The sequence below is a fragment of the Hordeum vulgare genome, chromosome 4H (assembly GCF_904849725.1).
Source record: "Hordeum vulgare subsp. vulgare chromosome 4H, MorexV3_pseudomolecules_assembly, whole genome shotgun sequence".
In the NCBI taxonomy this organism is placed as follows: Eukaryota; Viridiplantae; Streptophyta; class Magnoliopsida; order Poales; family Poaceae; genus Hordeum; species Hordeum vulgare.
In genome coordinates, this window is record NC_058521.1 from 428,701,520 (window position 1) to 428,719,962 (window position 18,443).

The window sequence follows — 18,443 nt, forward strand, 5'->3', positions numbered from 1 at the left end:
TCGCAGCAGTTTTCGAGGGTAGAGTATTCGACCCAATTTGTAGGTACGCCAGACAGGAGGTGAGAGTATACTCTCAAGTATTAAAAGCTGAATTTATCAGATTCAACCACACCTGAAAGATTAGTATCTGCAAGCACAATAGTAACAGCAAAGTAGCGGGTATCGGCAGTGTAACGAGCAATAACAGTGGCAAGGAACAGCAGTAGTGACAGCAGTAGCAAGTAGCAACAGTAGCAAGCGACAGTAGTAGCAACAGTAGCAGCAGCAGCAGAGCAAGACAAGTAACAGAGTAGCAACAGTAGTAGCAGCAGACCAAGACGAGTAACGGCAGTAGCAACAGTAGCAGCAGCAGAGCAAGACAAGTAACGGCAGTAGCAACAGTAGCAGCAGAGCAAGACAAGTAATGGCAGTAGCAACAGTAGCAGCAGAGCAAGACAAGTAACAGCAGTAGCAAGAATAGCAGCAAGCAAGACAAGTAACGACAGTAGCAACAGTAGGACAAACTCGTAGGCATTGGATCGGTGATTTGTTTGGATGATATTCATCATGCAACAGCTATAACACGGAGAGATATGTGGCTAGCTCCCGTTCGTCAATGTGATGTAGGCATGCATTCCGTGTGTCGTCATACGTGCTTAGGAAAAAGAACTTGCATCACATCTATTGTCCATCCCTCCCGTGGCAGCGGGGTCCAAAAGGAAACTACGGGATATTAAGGTTCTCCTTTTAATAAAGAACCGGACCAACGCATTAGCACTTGGTGAACACATGAACTCCTCAAACTATGGTCATCACCGGGAGTTGTTCCGGTTATTATCACTCCGGGGTTGCCGGATCATAACACATAGTAGGTAACTACAACTTGCAAGATTGGATCTAAAACACACATATATTGGTGACAACATAATAATTTCAGATCTGAAATCATGGCACTCGGGCCCTAGTGACAAGCATTAAGCATGGCAAAGTAGTAGCAACATCAGATCTCAGAACATAGTGGATACTAGGGATCAATCCCGGTCAAAACTAACTCGATTACATGATATATCTCATCCTACTCATCACCGTCCAGCGAGCCTACGAATAGATTACTCACGAACGACGAAGAGCTTCATGGAATTGGAGAGCGAAGAAGGTTCATGATGACGATGGCGACGATTTCCCCTCTCCGGAGCCCAAGACGGACTCCAGATCTGCCCTCCAGATGAAGAACAGGTGGCGGCGGCGCCTTCGTATTGAAAACGCGACGAAAACTTCTCTTTTTATTTTTTCTGGGACGAAAGACAACTTATAGAGGTGGAGTTGGGGCGGCAGAGGCCTGTGGGCCCCACAAGCCTGCCCACCGCCACCAGGGGGGTGGTGGCAGAGCAAGGGCTTGTGGCCCACTGGCCCACCCCCTCAGGTGGATTCTGGAGCAGGTATTTTTGATAGTTTCCAAAACTGCTCCCCATAAATTTTCAGGATGTTTGGGGAACTTTGATTTCTGCACAAAAATAACACCAAGGCAATTCTGCTGAAAACAGCGTCGGTCCAGGTTAGTTCCATTCCAATCATGCAAATTATAGTCCAAAACAAGGGCAAAAGAGTTTGGAAAAGTAGATACGTTGGAGACATATCAATCACCATGAACATGAACATCATAGAGGCTATGTTCATTTTGTTTCAACAACATGCGTGAACATGCGCCAAGTCAAGCCACTTGAAACATTCAAAGGAGGATACCATCCTATCATACTACATCATAGTCATCTCAACATTCATGTGGGCAACCAAGATAGACCATTATAAGCTCCTAGCTAAGTAAGCATGGCATAAGCAACTATGATCTCTAAGTTGTCATTGCAAACATGTTTCTCTCGCAACAAAGTTGAATCAGGCATGATGAGCTAGTCATATTTACAAAAACAAAATAGATCGAGTTCATACCAGCTTTTCCAGGCTCAGTCACTTCATCATATATCATCATTATTGCCTTTCACTTGCACGACCGAACGATGTGAACAATAATAAGCGTGCTCGTGCATTGGACTAAGCTGGAATCTGCAGGCAAACAGAAAGGAGAAGACAAAGTAATATGGATCTTTGAAAGCTAAACAGGTATGCATGTAAGAGCCACTAAACATTGTAACCATCATCTTCTACCTTGACCCAAAGAAAAAAGAAAACTATTTACATGGGAAAGCTCCCAACAAGAAAAAGAAGAAAAAGGAAATCTTTTTGGTTTTTCTCAAACTAGACACGCACACGAAAATAAAACAAGAAAAGGGAAATAAACTAGCATGGATGATACAGTGGCAAAGTGTGAACATCGGCTAACAATGTGAAAGCATAAGCAAGAATGTAAAGTCGGTGAGAACATGTACTCCCCCAAGTTTAGGCTTTTGGCCTAACTTGGTCTACTCCCAAGGAGGGAAATAACCAGCTCCGGGATACTCCGAAGTGGTACTCGACTGGCGGCTCGGGCACGGGCACCTGTGGTTGGTCCAAGCCCCAATATGCGTAGATGTCCGACAGCATAATAGTTTACCTGCCTGCATGAAGATTGAACAAAGAAGGAGCAGGCAAAGCAATAGTCTCATGAGTACCCTGACTAAATACCAGGTTATAAATCATCCTTCCACCTATATCTCTATCAAGAAAGTCATGGAGAACCATGCTATCGTAATCTAGATATCTCTCGGGAACAAGCATCTCTTCTTCCTCCTCCAGTCTAATGGGTATCTCAAAGTGTCTAGCAAGACGGGTAGCATAGATACCTCCATAGACAACACCTTTAGAACGGTTAAGGTTCAACCGTTGAGCTACTATAGCGCCCGAGCTATAAGGTTTATCGTTATAAAGGGCTTCGCGCAATACCGCAAGATCTGGGGAACTAAGTGACCCAGCTTTCCCACGGCCAATCAAACATTTTCCCACAAATAATGAGAAGTACCGAGCACGGGAAAATGAATGCTAGCAGCTCTAGCGCAAGACACTCCTCTCTCCTCTCCTACAGCAATTGTACCGATGAAAGCTTCCAAGTCCCGTGGACAAGGTTCATGAATATCACAACGTAAGGTAATTTGCAAACATTGCAAAAATCGTGGAGTGACATGCGCTGGGGGATATCATAAAGTTTGAACTCAACCATAGGAGGATTCTTCCTCGGATAGAAGTTAAAGCTTTGTACGAAGATATTAGTGAGGAGGAGGTATTGCGGACACTTATCTTCAACGAAGGCGATAAGGCCTGCGTTCTCCACCAAGTGATAAAAGTCCTCATAAATTCCAGCGGCGCGTAAGAACACGTCGCTTGGCCACTCGCACGCTCGAACTTCTGCGACTCAAGGGACCAAATACTTGGGCTTCTTCTCACTCCCATCATCCTTGGAGTCACGGCTTGACGAGCCTCTTAAGAACCTCCTCATCTTTTCCCTTTTCTATCTCTGAAAATTTCTAAAAAATTTAGTGATTCTAAGGAAAAGTGAATAAGGCACAATGAAACTCGTAGCAACTACTCCCACAAGTGCCTAGAGATCATATTACGCATCAAAACTACTTGGGACCAGCTAGAATCAGCATGCAAAGCTCAAGAACATGGTCACTAAGGCAGCAAAAATACGCGGAGTATAAGGCACTAGAGCAAAAACTAATTGGACCAATGGAGGAGTCACTTACCAAGGAGTAATTTCCCCAAAACAGTTCGGAGAACGGTGATTTGAGCAAAGAGATCAAAAATCCCAGCAAGAGGAGCAAGAACACGGGTTTGAGCTACGAAACATTTTTTTCTGGAGGTAGGAGAAGCGGATGGGAGCAAGAATGAGTGGAGGGGTGCCTGTGGGCCCCACAAACCTGGGTGGCGCGGCCAGGGGGGTGCCCGCGCCCCTAGGGCTTGTGGCCCACTGCTGTGGCCCCCAGACAGACTCTTTGTCCCAGTATTTTTCAAATATTCCAGAAAAAATCATACTAGATTTTCACAGCGTTCGGAGAAATTTTATTTTCGGGGTACTTTTCCACGAGACGCTAAAACAGAAAACAGGGAAAACTAAACTAAATCTATCATTTTTCTTCTAAGCAACCTAAAGTGAAAGCTTGGAACAGAGGTTTGTGACTCCTTGATTCATCCATCTCATGGTAATCGAAAGAAATCCGTCAATGGGGTTGATCAAATCCCCTGGACAAAACTTTCTCGAATCGCAAAACAGGACGGAGATTTTTTTGAATAGTCACTAGGTCACCTCAATGGGGATGTGAATCTCCCCAACAAGCAAATCATACTTCATCTTGACACGAGGAATAGGGCATTCAAATCTCCCAATGAGAATTGATGAAGTCTTTTCGATAGCATTGATGCAATGTACTCGATATTGTTTCTTCGGAAAGTGCACCGTATGCTCATTACCGTTGACATGGAAAGTGACATTGCCTTTGTTGCAATCTATAACAGCCCCTGCAGTGTTTAAAAAGGGTCTTTCGTGGATGACAGCCATGGCATCGTCCTCGGGAATATCCAAGATAACAAAGTCTGTTAAGATAGTGGTGTTAGCAGCCACAACAGGCACATCCTCGCAAATGCTAATAGGGAAAGCAGTTGATTTGTCGGCCATTTGCAGAGAGATTTCTGTGGGCGTCAACTTATCCAGTTCTAGCCTACGATAAAGAGAGAGAGGCATAACACTAACACCGGCTCCAAGGTCGCATAACGCAGTTCTAACGTAGTTGCCTTTAATGGAGCAAGGTATAGTGGGCACACCGGGATCACCTAGTTTGTTAGGAGTTCCACCCTTGAAAGTGTAATTGGCAAGCATGGCGGAAATCTCAACCTCAGGTATCCTCCTCTTATTAGTCATAATATCTTTCATGTACTTAGCATACGGAGACATCTTGAGCATATCTGTCAGACACATCTGCAGAAAGACAGGTCTGATCATTTCAACGAATCGCTCAAAATCCTCATCATCCTTTTTCTTGGATGGTTTGGGAGGAAAGGGCATAGGTTTCTGAACCCATGGTTCCCTTTCTTTACCATGCTTCCTAGCAGCAAAGTCATTCTTATCGTATCACTTAGTCTTAGGTTGTGGGTTATCAAGATCAACAGGTTCAATCTCCACATCCTTTTCATTGCCAGGCTGAGCATCTTCATGAACATCACTATTGATATTATCATTAGGCTCATATTCATCACCAGATTATGTCCCAGCATCAGAGATAGAGGCATCGTTTGGACTCTCAGGGGTAGCAACAACAGGGTTGCTAGCGTGCAGGTTCCTATCATCTTTCTTGTTTCTAGGATGACTAGGTGCATCAGTGCTAACTCCTTGAGACTCTTGTTCTACTCTCTTTGGATGACCCTCAAGATACAAAGGTTCCTGGGTCATTCTACCGCCTTTAGTGACGACTCTGACAGAATTGTCATTCAACTCGTTGAGCAAGTCATTCTGAGCTTTAAGTACTTGTTCTACCTGAGTAGTAACCATAGAGGCATGTTTACTCAGAAGCTTAAGATCATTGACATTTCTGTCAACACAAGCACTTAAGTGACTAAGCATACGAGCATTTTGTTCCATTTGTCTGCTAACATAGCTATTGAAACTCTGTTGTTTGGCAAGGAAGTTATCAAATTCATCCAGGCATAAGCTAGCAGGTTTATCAAAAGGAATATCACTCTCATCAAACCTATGTAGAGAATTTACTTCTACTACCTGTATCGGGTTATCGAGACCATGGATCTCTTCGATAGGTGGTAGATTTTTGACATCTTCAGATTTAATGCATTTCTCTCGCATAGATTTCTTGGCTTCTTGCATATCTTCAGGACTGAGGAATAGGATACCTCTTTTCTTCAGAGTTGGCTTAGGAGGTGTTTCGGGAATAGTCCAAGCATTCTCATTGCACAAGATGTTATTCAACAGAATCTCAGCTTGTTCTACGATTCGTTCCCTAAAAACACAACCAGCACAACTATCTAGGTGGTCTTTGGAAGCATCGGTAAGTCCATTATAGAAGATATCAAGTATCTCATTTTTCTCAAGAGGGTGATCAGGCAAAGCATTCAGTAGCTGGATGAGCCTCCCCCAAGCTTGTGGGAAACTCTCTTCCTCAGCTTGAGCAAAGTTGTATATTTCCTGCAAGGCAGCTTGCTTCTTATGGGTAGGGAAATATTTTTCAGAGAAGTAGTAGGCCATATCCTGGGGGTTACACACACAACTAGGAGCAAGAGAAGTGAACCAGGTCTTAGCATCATCCTTTAGCGAGAAAGGAAACAACTTGAGCATGTAGTAGTGGCGGATCTTTTCCTCACTAGTGAATAGGGTGGCTATATCGTGCAGTTTGGTAAGATGGGCTACAACCGTTTCAGACTCATAACCGTGAAAAGGATCAGATTCGACCAGTGTGATTAACTCAGGGTCGACAAAGAATTCATAATCCTTATCGGTCACAAAGATAGGCGAAGTGGCAAACTTCGGGTCGTATTTCATCCTAGCTTTCATAGATTTTTCTTTCCACTTGCGCAGAAGTTTCTCAACATCATAGCTATCCTTACACGCAAGAAAATCCCCATCTATCTCTCCCTCCATAACATAGCGTGTATCAGGCATAACAGGCAATTCAGGCATAGTAGCAGGTTCTACTTCAATAGTATCAGCAGTTTCAGAAGTATCATCACATCTAGCAGCAGCTCTAGCAATTTGTGCATCAAGGAATGCATCTAGTGGCAAAGCAGTATCAAGCATAGTATCAAGCATAGCATCATCAGGCATAGTATCAAGCATAGCATCATGGGCAGCAGAAGTAGCATCATCAAGCACAGGCGACATATCAAGATTTCTAGCAGGAGGTGAAGTCGCAAACTTACTCAAAACTGAAGGTGAATCAAGTGCAGAGCTAGATGGCAGTTCCTTACCTCTCCTCGTAGTGGAAGGTAGGATTTTAGTTCTTGGATCTTTCGGATTCCTCATAGTGATCAGCAGACGTCAATCCCAAGTGACTCATAGAATATAGTTGTGCTTCCCCGGCAACAGCGCCAGAAAAAGCCTTGATGTCGCACAAGCGTATGGGATCACAACAGTTTTCGAGGGTAGAGTATTCAACCCAAATTTGTTGGTTCGCACGACGAGAAGCGAAAGAATATTCTCAAGTATTAGCAGCTGAATGTGTCAGATTCAACCACACCTGAAAGATTAGTGTCTGCAAGCAAAGTATCAGTAGCAAAGTAGTATGATAACAACGGTGCCAGAAACGATCTATTGACAAGGCATACTATTCCTAACTGTTGTATCAATGGCGCCAGTAAAAACCTTGTTGATGGGATGTAGGTGCCAACAAAGTCTTGCAACAAGTAACAGCGGAGTAGTAAGGAACAGTAGTAGCAGCAGCAGCAAAGTAACAAGTAACAGCAGTAGCAACGGCAGCAAGGTGGCTCAATCCCTCTTGTAGCAAGGGACAAGCCTAGGCAAAGTAACATAGCGAGGACCAGTAGTAAAAGACTCGTTGGCAGTGGATTGGTGATGGATGAGAGTGACGGATGTGATTCATCATGTAACAGCTGTAACACGGAGAGATATGTGGCTAGGTCCCGTTCATCAATCTAATGTAGGCATGTATTCCGTATGTAGTCATACGTGCTTAGGAAAAAGAACTTGCATGACATCTATTGTCCATCCCTCCCGTGGCAGCGGGGTCCTAATTAAAACTACGGGATATTAAGGTTCTCCTTTTAATAAAGAACCGGACCAATGCATTAACACGCGGTGAATACATGAACTCCTCATACTATGGTCATCTCCAGGAGTGGTTCTGGCTATTGTCACTCCGGGGTTGCCGGGTCATAACACATGGTAGGTGACTACAACTTGCAAGATAGGATCTAAAACACACATATATTGGCGACAACATAATAGGTTCAGATCTGAAATCATGGCACTCGGGCCCTAGTGACAAGCATTAAGCATAGCCAAGTAGTAGCAACATCAATCTAGAACATAGTGGATACTAGGGATCAATCCCCATCAAGAACTAACTCGATTACATGATAGATCTCATCCAACTCATCACCGTCCAGCAAACCTACGATGAGATTACTCACGAACGATGAAGAGCATCATGGAATTGTCGATGGAGAAAGGTTGATGAAGACGATGGCGACAATTTCCCCTCTCCGAAGCCCGAAACGGACTCCAGATCTGCCCTCCAGATGAAGAACAGGATGTGGCGGTGCCTTCGTATCGCAAAACGTGATGAAACCGTCTCTATGATTTTTTTCCACATGAAACGGAAGATATAGAACAGAGATTGGGGTGGTGGTGCCACGTGGGCCCCACAAGCCCTCACGGCGCGACCATATGGGGTGGCCGCGGCCTGTCGGCTTGTGGCCCACTGGCACGCCCCCTTCGGTGGATCTTTGCGCAGGTATTTTTATTTTATTCCAGAAAAAAATCTTCGTAAATTTTCAGGACGTTCCGAGAACTTTCATTTCCGCACAAAAACAACATCATGGCAATTCTGCTGAAAACAGCGTCAGTCCGGGTTAGTTCCATTCAAATCATGCAAATTAGAGTCCAAAACAAGGGCAAAAGAGTTCGGAAAAGTAGATACGACGGAGACGTATCGGTCCACGAGGGTACGTTCCGCACCAGAGTGGTGCGGCAACCCTGTGATGGAGATCATGTTGTTAGACAATGGTGAACCTTCGAACTATGAAGAAGCGATGGCGGGCCCAGATTCCAACAAATGGCTTGAGGCCACGAAATCTGAGATAGGATCCATGTATGAGAAAAAAAGTATCGACTTTGGTGGACTTGCCCGATGATCGGCGAGCCATAGAAAATAAATGGATCTTTAAGAAGAAGACTGACGCGGACGATAATGTGACCGTCTATAAAGCTCGACTTGTCGCAAAGGGTTTTCGCTAAATTCAAGGAATTGACTACGATGAGACTTTCTCTCCTATAGCGAAGCTGAAGTCAGTATGAATCATGTTGGCAATTGCCGCATTTCATGATTATGAAATTTGGCAAATGGACGTCAAAACAGCGTTCCTTAAATGATATCTTAAGGAAGAGTTGTATATGATGCAACCGGAAGGTTTTGTCGATCCTAAGAGTGCTAAAAAAGTATGCAAGCTGAAACGCTCCATCTATGGGCTGGTGCGAGCATCTCGGAGTTGGAACATTCGCTTTAATGAGGTGATTAAAGCGTTTGGGTTTATACAGGTTTTTGGAGAAGCCTGTATTTTCAAGAAAGTGAGTGGGATCTCTCTAGCGTTTCTCGTACTATATGTGGATGACATATTGTTGATGGGAAATAATATAGAGTTATTGGAGAGCATAAAGGCCTAGTTGAATAAAAGTTTTTCAATGAAGGACCTTGGAGAAGCTGCATACATATTAGGCATCCAGATCTATAGAGATAGATCGAGACACCTCATAGGTCTTTCACAAAGTACATACCTTGACAAGATATTGAAGAAGTTCAATATGGATAAGTCAAAGAAGGGGTTCTTGCCTGTATTGCCAGGTATGAAATTGAGTAAGACTCAATGCCCAACCACAACAGAAGATAAAGAGAAGATGAGTACCATCCCCTACGCTTCCGCCGAAGGTTCTCTTATGTATGCCATGCTGTGTACCAGACCTGATGTGAACCTTGCCATAAGTTTGGTAGGGAGGTACCAAAGTGATCCCGGTATGGAACACTGGGCAGCGGTCAAAAATGTCCTTAAATACCTGAAGAGGACTAAGGAGATGGTTCTCGTTAATGGAGGTGATGAAGAGCTCGTTGTAAAGGGTTACGCTGATGCTAGCTTCGACACAGATCAGGATGACTCCAAGTCACAAACCGGATACGTGTATGTTTTAAATGGTGGGGTAGTCAACTGGTGCAACTGCAAGCAAGACGTCGTGGCAGCATCTACATGTGAAGTAGAGTACATAGTTGCTTCAGAAGCAGCTCAGGAAGGGATATGGATGAAGGATTTCATCACCGACCTTGGAGTGATTCCAAGTGCATCACACCCGATGACACTCTTCTGTGACAACACTGGAGCTATTGCCATAGCCAAGGAGCCCAAATTTCACAGGAAGACCAAGCACATCAAACGCCGCTACAACTCCATCCAGGACTACGTCCAGAAAGGAGAAATAGATATTTGTAAAGTACATACGGATCTGAATATTGTAGACCCATTAACTAAACCTCTTCCACGAGCAAAACATGATCAACACCAGAATGCTATGGGTGTTCGATTCATCACAATGTAACTAGATTATTGACTCTAGTGCAAGTGGGAGACTGTTGGAAATATGCCCTAGAGGCAATAATAAAGTAGTTATTATTTTATTTCGTTATTCATGATAATTGTCTGTTGTTCATGCTATAATGGTATTAACCGGAAACAGTAATACATGTGTGAATATGTAGATCACAATATGTCCATAGTAAGCCTCTAGTTGGCTAGCTCGTTGATCAACAGATGATCATGGTTTCCTGACCATGGACATTGGATGTCATTGATAACGGGATCACATCATTAGGAGAATGATGTGATGGACAAGACCCAATCCTAAGCATAGCATGAGATCGTCTTGTTCGTCTGCTAAAGCTTTTCTAATATCAAGTATCATTTCCTTGGACCATGAGATTGTGCAACTCTCGGATACCATAGAAGTGCTTTGGGTGTATCAAACGTCACAACGTAACTAGATGACTATAAAGATGCACTACGGGTATCTCCGAAAGTGTATGTTGAGTTAGTACGAATCTAGACCGGGATTTGTCACTCCGTGTGACGGACAGGTATCTCTGGGCCCACTCGGTAGAACATCATCATAATGAGCTCAATGTGACTAAGGAGTTAGTCACGGGATGATGCGCTATGTAACGAGTAAAGATACTTGCATGTAACGAGATTGAACAAGGTATAGGGATATCGACGATCGAATCTCGGGCAAGTATCATACCGATAGACAAAGGGAATTGCATACGGGATTGATTGAATCCTTGACATCGTGGTTCATCCCATGAGATCATCGTGGAACATGTGGGAGCCAACATGGATATCCAGACCCCGTTGTTGGTTATTGGCTGGAGAGGTGACTCGGTCATGTCTGCATGCTTCCCGAACCCGTAGGGTCTACACACTTAAGGTTCGATGACGCCAGGGTTATAGGGAAATAGTGTACGTGGTTACCGAAGGTTGTTCGGAGTCCCGGATGAGATCCCGGATGTCACGAGGAGATCCGGAATGATCCGGAGGTAAAGATTTATATATAGGAAGTGAGATTTTGGACACCGGAAATGTTTCGGACATCACCGGTAACGTACCGGGACCACCGGAAGGGTTCTGGGGGTCCACTGGGAGGGGCCATCAGTCCCAAAGGCCATCATGGGCCAAAAGGTGGAATGGAACCAGCCCAGAGTGGGCTGGTGCGCCTCCCACCTAGGTCCAAGGCACGGGAGAGGTGCAAGTGGGGCAACCCTAGCGCAGGAGGGGGCTTAGGCCCACCTGGCGCGACACCCCTCCTCTCCCTGCCCTGGACGCCACCTCGTGGCGCCAGATGGGGCTGTCGCCACCTCTAGGGTGGGAACCCTAGAGGTGGCGCACCCTCCTCGCTCTCCTCCTATAAATACCCGGGATATTGGGGCTGATTTGAGGGACGAACTCTCCCTCTCTCTCTCGGCGCAGCCCTACCTCTCTCCTTCCTCGTCCTCCGCGGTGCTTGGCGAAGCTGTTGGGGAACGTTGCATGGGAAACAAAAAAATTCCTACGCACACGAATACCTATCATGGTGATGTTCATCTACGAGAGGGAGATCGGATCCACATACCCTTGTAGATCGCTAAGTGGGAAGCGTTAAGAAACACGGATGATGTAGCAGAACAGCTTCGTGATTCAAATCACCGTCGTCCCACGATCCGTTCCGATCTAGCGCCGAATGAACGGCACCTCCGCGTTCAGCACACGTACATCTCGATGACGATCTCCGCCTTCTTGAACCACCAAGAGAGATGGGGAAGTAGATGAGTTCTCCGGCAGCATGATGGCGTGCCAGTGATGGTGATGATCTATTCCTGCAGGGCTCCACCCGATCTCCGCAGAAAACCGATCTAGAGGAAGAACTACGAAGTAGAGGTTTAGGGTTGCATGTGGCAAAGTTGTTTCTCAAAAAACCTAAAACCTCTAGTATATATAGGAGGAGGGGAGGGGCTAGCCTTGGGGATCAAGAGAGCCCCTAGGGCGCCGGCCGAGTGGGGGAGGAGGGGACTCCAACTCCAATTCGTTTTGGGGAAGGAGGAGTCCCCTCCTTCCTTCCCACCTCCCTCTTTTTTTTCCTTTGATTTTTCTTCTAGCCGACATAGCCCCATTGGGCTGGCCTCACCAGCCCACCAAGCGCTAGTGAGCCACCTATGGGCTATTGGGTTCTCTCCCGGGTGGGTGGCCCCCTCCCGGTAAAAACCCGGAACCCATTCGTCACTCCCGGTACACTGCCGGTAATGCCCGAAATCTTTTCGGAGGCCAAATGAAACAATCCTATATATCAATCTTCATTTCCGGACCATTCCATAAACCCTTGTGATGTCCGTGATCTCATCCAGGACTCCGAACAACCTTCGGTCACCAACACCTATAACTCAACTATACCGAAACATCGTTGAACCTTAAGTGTGCAGACCCTGAAGGTTCGAGAACTATGCAGACATGACCTGAGACACACCCCGGTCAATATATAATAGCAGGGCCTAGATGTCCATGTTGGATCCTATATATTCTATGAAGATCTTATCGGTTGAACCTCTGTGCCAATGATTCATATAATCCCGTATAACATTCCCTTTGTCCTTCGGTATGTTACTTGCCCGAGATTTCATCGTCAGTATCCCTATACCTATTTCAATCTCGTTATTGGCAAGTCTCTTTACTCGTTCTGTAATACAAGATCCCGTGACTAACACATTAGCCACATTGCTTGCGAGGCTTATATGTGATGTTGTATTACCGAGTGGGCCCCGAGATACCTCTTCATCACACGGAGTGAAAAATCCCAGTCTTGATCCATGCTAACTCAACGGACACCTTCGGGGATACCTGTAGAGCACCTTTATAGTCACCCAGTAATGTTGCGACGTTTGATGCACACAAGGTATTCCTCCGGTGTCAGTGAGTTACATGATCTCATGGTCATAGGAATGAATACTTGACACGCAGAAAACAATAGCAAAAAAATGACATGATCACATGCTACGTTTATAGTTTGGGTCTTGTCACTCACATCATTCTCCCAATGATGTGATTTTGTCATCAAGTGGCAACACTAGCATATGGTCAGAAAACCTTAACTATCCTTGATCAACTGGCTAGTCAACTGGAGGCTTACTAGGGACATTATTTTGTCTATATATCCACACATGCATTTATGTTTTCATTCAATACAATTATAGCATGGATAGTAAATGATTATCTTGAAACAGGAAATATAATAATAACTATTTTATCATTGCCTCTAGGGCATATTTCCAACAGTCTCGCACTTGCACTAGAGTCAATAATCTAGTCTCATACCGCTATGCGATTTACATTGGAATGAATCTAACACCCATACAGTTCTGGTGTTGATCATGCTTCGCTCATGGAAGAGGTTTAGTCAGCGGATCTGCAACATTCAGATCTGTGTACACTTTGCAAATATTTACGTCCTCTCCTTCGACATAGTCGTGGATGAGGTTGAAGCGTCGTTTGATGTGTCTGGTCTTCTTGTGAAACCTTGGTTCCTTTGCTAGAGCAATGGCACCAGTGTTGTCACAGAACAGAGTTACTGGATTTAGTGCGCTCGGCACAACTCCAAGATCCGTCATGAACTGCTTCATCCAAACACCCTCCTTAGCTCCCTTCGAGGCAGCCATGTACTCCGCTTCACATGTAGAATATGCTACGACGCTTTGGTTGGAACTACACCAGCTTACCGTACCCCCATTGAGAATAAATACGTATCCGATTTGAGACTTAGAGTCATCTGGATCAGTGTCAAAGCTTGCATCAATGTAACCCTTTACGACGAGCTCTTCATCACCTCCATAAACGAGAAACATTTCCTTAGTCCTTTTCAGGTACTTCAGAATATTCATGACCGCCGCTTAGTGTTCCACTCCTAGATCACTTTGAAACCTGTTTGCCATACTTATGGCCAGGCTGACGTCTGGTCTTGTGCACAGCATTGCATACATGATAGACCCTATGGCTGAAGCATAGGGGACAATACTCATCTTTTCTCTATCTTCCGCAGTTACTGGACACTGAGTCTTACTCAACTTTATACCTTGTAATACTCGCAAGAACCCCTTCTTAGACTGCTCCATTTTGAACTTCTTCAAAACTTTATCAAGGTATCTGCTTTGTGGAAGTCCTATTAGGCGCCTCGATCTATCCCTATAGATCTTAATGCCTAATATGTAAGCAGCTTCTCCTAGGTCTTTCATTTAAAAACATTTGTTCAAGTAATCCTTTACGCTCTCTAAAAACTCCACATTGTTTCCAATCAGCAATATGTCTATTAGGCGCCTCGATCTATCCCTACAGATCTTAATGCCAAATACGTAAGCAGCTTCTCCTAGGTCTTTCATTGAAAAACATTTGTTCAAGTAATCCTTTACGCTCTCTAAAAACTCCACATTGTTTCCAATCAGCAATATGCCATCCACATATAATATTAGAAATGCTACACAGCTCCCACTCACTTTCTTGTAAATACAAGATTCTCCAACAACTTGTATAAACCCAAATGCCTTGATCACCTCATCAAAGCGCTTATTCCAACTCCGAGATGCTTGCACCGGTCCATAAATGGATTGCTGGAGCTTGCATACTTTGTTAGCATTCTTTGGATCGACAAAGCCTTCGGGTTGCATCATATACAACTCTTCCTTAAGAAAACCGTTAAAGAACGCCGTTTTGAGATCCATCTGCCAGATTTCATAATTGAAAAATGCAGCTATTGCTAACATGATTCAGACGGACTTAAGCATCGCTACCGGTGAGAATGTCTCATCGTAGTCAACTCCTTGAACTTGTGAAAAACCCTTTGCCACAAGTCGAGCTTTATAAACGTTTACATTATCGTCCGCGTCTGTCTTCTTCTTAAAGATCCATTTGTTCTGAATAGCCTTGCGACCTTCAGGTAATACTTCCAAAGTCCACACTTTGTTTCCATGCATAGACTCTATCTCGGACTTCATGGCTTCTAACTATTTGTTGGAATCCGGGCCCACCATTGCTTCTTCATACCTCGCAGGTTCATTGTTGTCTAACAACATGATAGATAAGACAGGATTCCCGTACCACTCAAGAGCAGTACGTGATCTTGTCGACCTGCAAGGTCCGATAGTAACTTGATCTGAAGCTTCATGATCATCATCATTAGCTTCCTCCTCAACCGGTGTTGCCTCGACAGAGATTTCCCTCTGCCCTGTGCCACCATCTAGAGGGAGCAGAGGTTCCACAACCTCATCAAGTTCTATCCTCCTCCCACTCAATTCTTTCGAGAGAAACTCCTTCTCAAGAAAAGCTCCGTTCTTAGCAACAAACACTTTGCCCTCGGATCTGAGATAGAAGGTGTACCAAACTGTCTCTTTTGGGTAACCTATGAAGACGCACTTTTCCGCTTTGGGTTCCAGCTTTTCAGGCTGAAGCTTTTTGACATAAGCATCGCATCCCCAAACTTTAAGAAACGACAACTTTGGCCGCTTGCCATGCCATAACTCATATGGTGTCATCTCAACGGACTTTGATGGTGCCCTATTTAAAGTGAATGCATTTGTCTCTAATGCATAACCCTAAAACGATAACGGAAAATCGGTAAGAGACATCATAGATCGCACCATATCTAGCAAGGTACGATTACGACGTTCGGACACACCATTACGCAGTGGTGTTCCAGGCGGTGTCAACTGTGAAACGATTCCACATTGTCTTACGCGAGCACCAAACTCGAAACTCAAATATTCACCCCCTCGATCAGATCGCAGGAACTTGATCTTCTTGTTACTATGATTTTCAACTTCACTCTCAAATTTCTTGAACTTTTCAAACATTTCACACTTGTGCTTCATCAAGTAGATATATCCATACCTACTCAAATCATCAGTGAAGGTGAGAAAATAATGATATCCGTTGAGTGCCTCCACACTCATTGGACCGCACACATCAGTATGTATAATCTCCAACAAGTCACTTGCACGCTCCATTGTTCCGGAGAATGCAGTCTCAGTCATCTTGCCCATGAGGCATGGTTCACATGTGTCAAATGATTCGAAATCAAGTGACTCCAAAAGCCCATCAGCATGGAGTTTCTTCATGCGCTTTACACCAATATGACCTAAGCGACAGTGCCACAAAAAGGTGGCGCTATCATTGTTAACTCTACATCTTTTGGTCTCAATGTTATGTAAATGTGTTTCATCACAATCAATATTCAATATGAACAAACCCCTCACATTGGGTGCATGACCATAAAAGATATTACTCACAAAAATAGAACAACCATTATTCTCTGACTTAAATGAGTAACCGTCTCGCAATAAACAAGATCCAGATATAATGTCCATGCTTAACGCACGCACTAAATAGAAATTATTTAAGTTCATAACTAATCCTGATGGTAACTGAAGTGAGACTGTGCCGACGGCGATTGCATCAACCTTGGAACCATTTCCCACGTGCATCGTCAGTTCATCCTTCGCCAGCCTTCGTTTATTCTGTAGTTCCTGCTTCGAGTTGCAAATATGAGCAACAGAACCGGTATCAAATACCCAAGCACTACTACGAGAGTTGGTTAGGTACACATCAATAACATGTATATCATATATACCTGGTTTGGCGTTGGTCGCCTTCTTATCAGCCAAATACTTGGGGCAGTTGCACTTCCAGTGATCCATCCCCTTGCAATAATAGCACTCACTTTCCGGCTTAGGTCCAACCTTGGGTTTCTTGTCGGAGGAGCAAAAGCTTTGCCAATCTTCTTGGAGTTATCCTTATTGCCTTTGCCGCTTTTCTTGAAATCAGTGGTCTTATTCACCATCAACACTTGATGTTCTTTCCGGAGTTCTCACTCTGCGACTTTCAGCATCGCGAGTAACTCGCCAGGTGACTTATTCATCCCTTGCATGTTATAGTTCAACACAAAGCTCTTGTAGCTAGGTGGCAGTGATTGAAGAATTCTATCAGTGGTCCTCTTGCGGGAGTTCAATCCCCAGCTCAGCTAGACGGTTTGAGTACCCAGACATTTTGAACACATGTTCACTGACAGACGAATTCTCCTCCATCTTGCAAGCATAGAATTTATCGGAGGTGCCATACCTCTCGATCCAGGCATTCTTCTGCAAGATAAACTTCAACTCCTGGAAGATCTAATATGCTCCATGACGTTCAAAGCGTCGTTGAAGTCCCGGTTCTAAGCCATACAAGACTCACATCGAACTACTGAGTAGTCCTCCTTACGTGCTTGCCAAGCATTCAAAACATCTTGATCAGACGTAGCGGGTGGTTCATCTCCTAGCGCTGCATCAAGGACATAATTCTTTTTCCCAGCTTGTAGGATGAGCCTAAGATTACGAGCCCAGTCTACAAAGTTGCTACCATCATCTTTCAGCTTTGCTATCTCTAGGAACGTATTGAAATTCAGGGTTGCTACTGCATGAGCCATTGATCTACAACATAAAATATTGCAAAGTGGACTTAGACTATGTTCAAGACAATTAGAGTTTAGCTAATCGAATTACTAATAAACTCCCACTCAAATAGACATCCCTCTAGTTACTTGAGTGTGGCATGATCCAAATTCACTAACTCAAGTCCGACCATCACGTGAGTTTAGTGTAGTTTCAGTGGTAAACATTTCTATGCTAATCATAGCAACTATACGATTCATGCTCGACCTTTTGGTCTCTTGTGTTCCGAGGCCATGTCTGCACATGCTAGGCTCATCAAGTTTAACCCGAGTGTTCCGCGTGTGCAACTGTTTTGCACCCATTGTATGTGAACGTCGAGTCTATCACACCCGATCATCACGTGGTGTCTCAAAACGACGAACTTTCGCAACGGTGCACAGTCGGGGAGAACACAATTTTATCTTGAAATTTAGTGAGGGATCACATTATAATGCTACCATCATTCTAAGCAAGATAAGGTGCATAAAAGGATTAACATCACATGCAATTCATAAGTGACATGATATGGCCATGATCTTGTGCTTGTTGATCTCCATCAACAAAGCACCGGCATGATCTTCATCGTCACCGGCGCCACACCGTGATCTCCATCATTGTGCCGCCATCGAGGTTGTTGTGCTATCTATGCTATTACTACTAAAGCTACAGCCTAGCAATATAGTAAATGCATCTGCAAACACAACGTTGGTTTAAAGACAACCCTATGGCTCATGTCGGTTGTCGTAGCATCGACGTGCAAGTCGATAT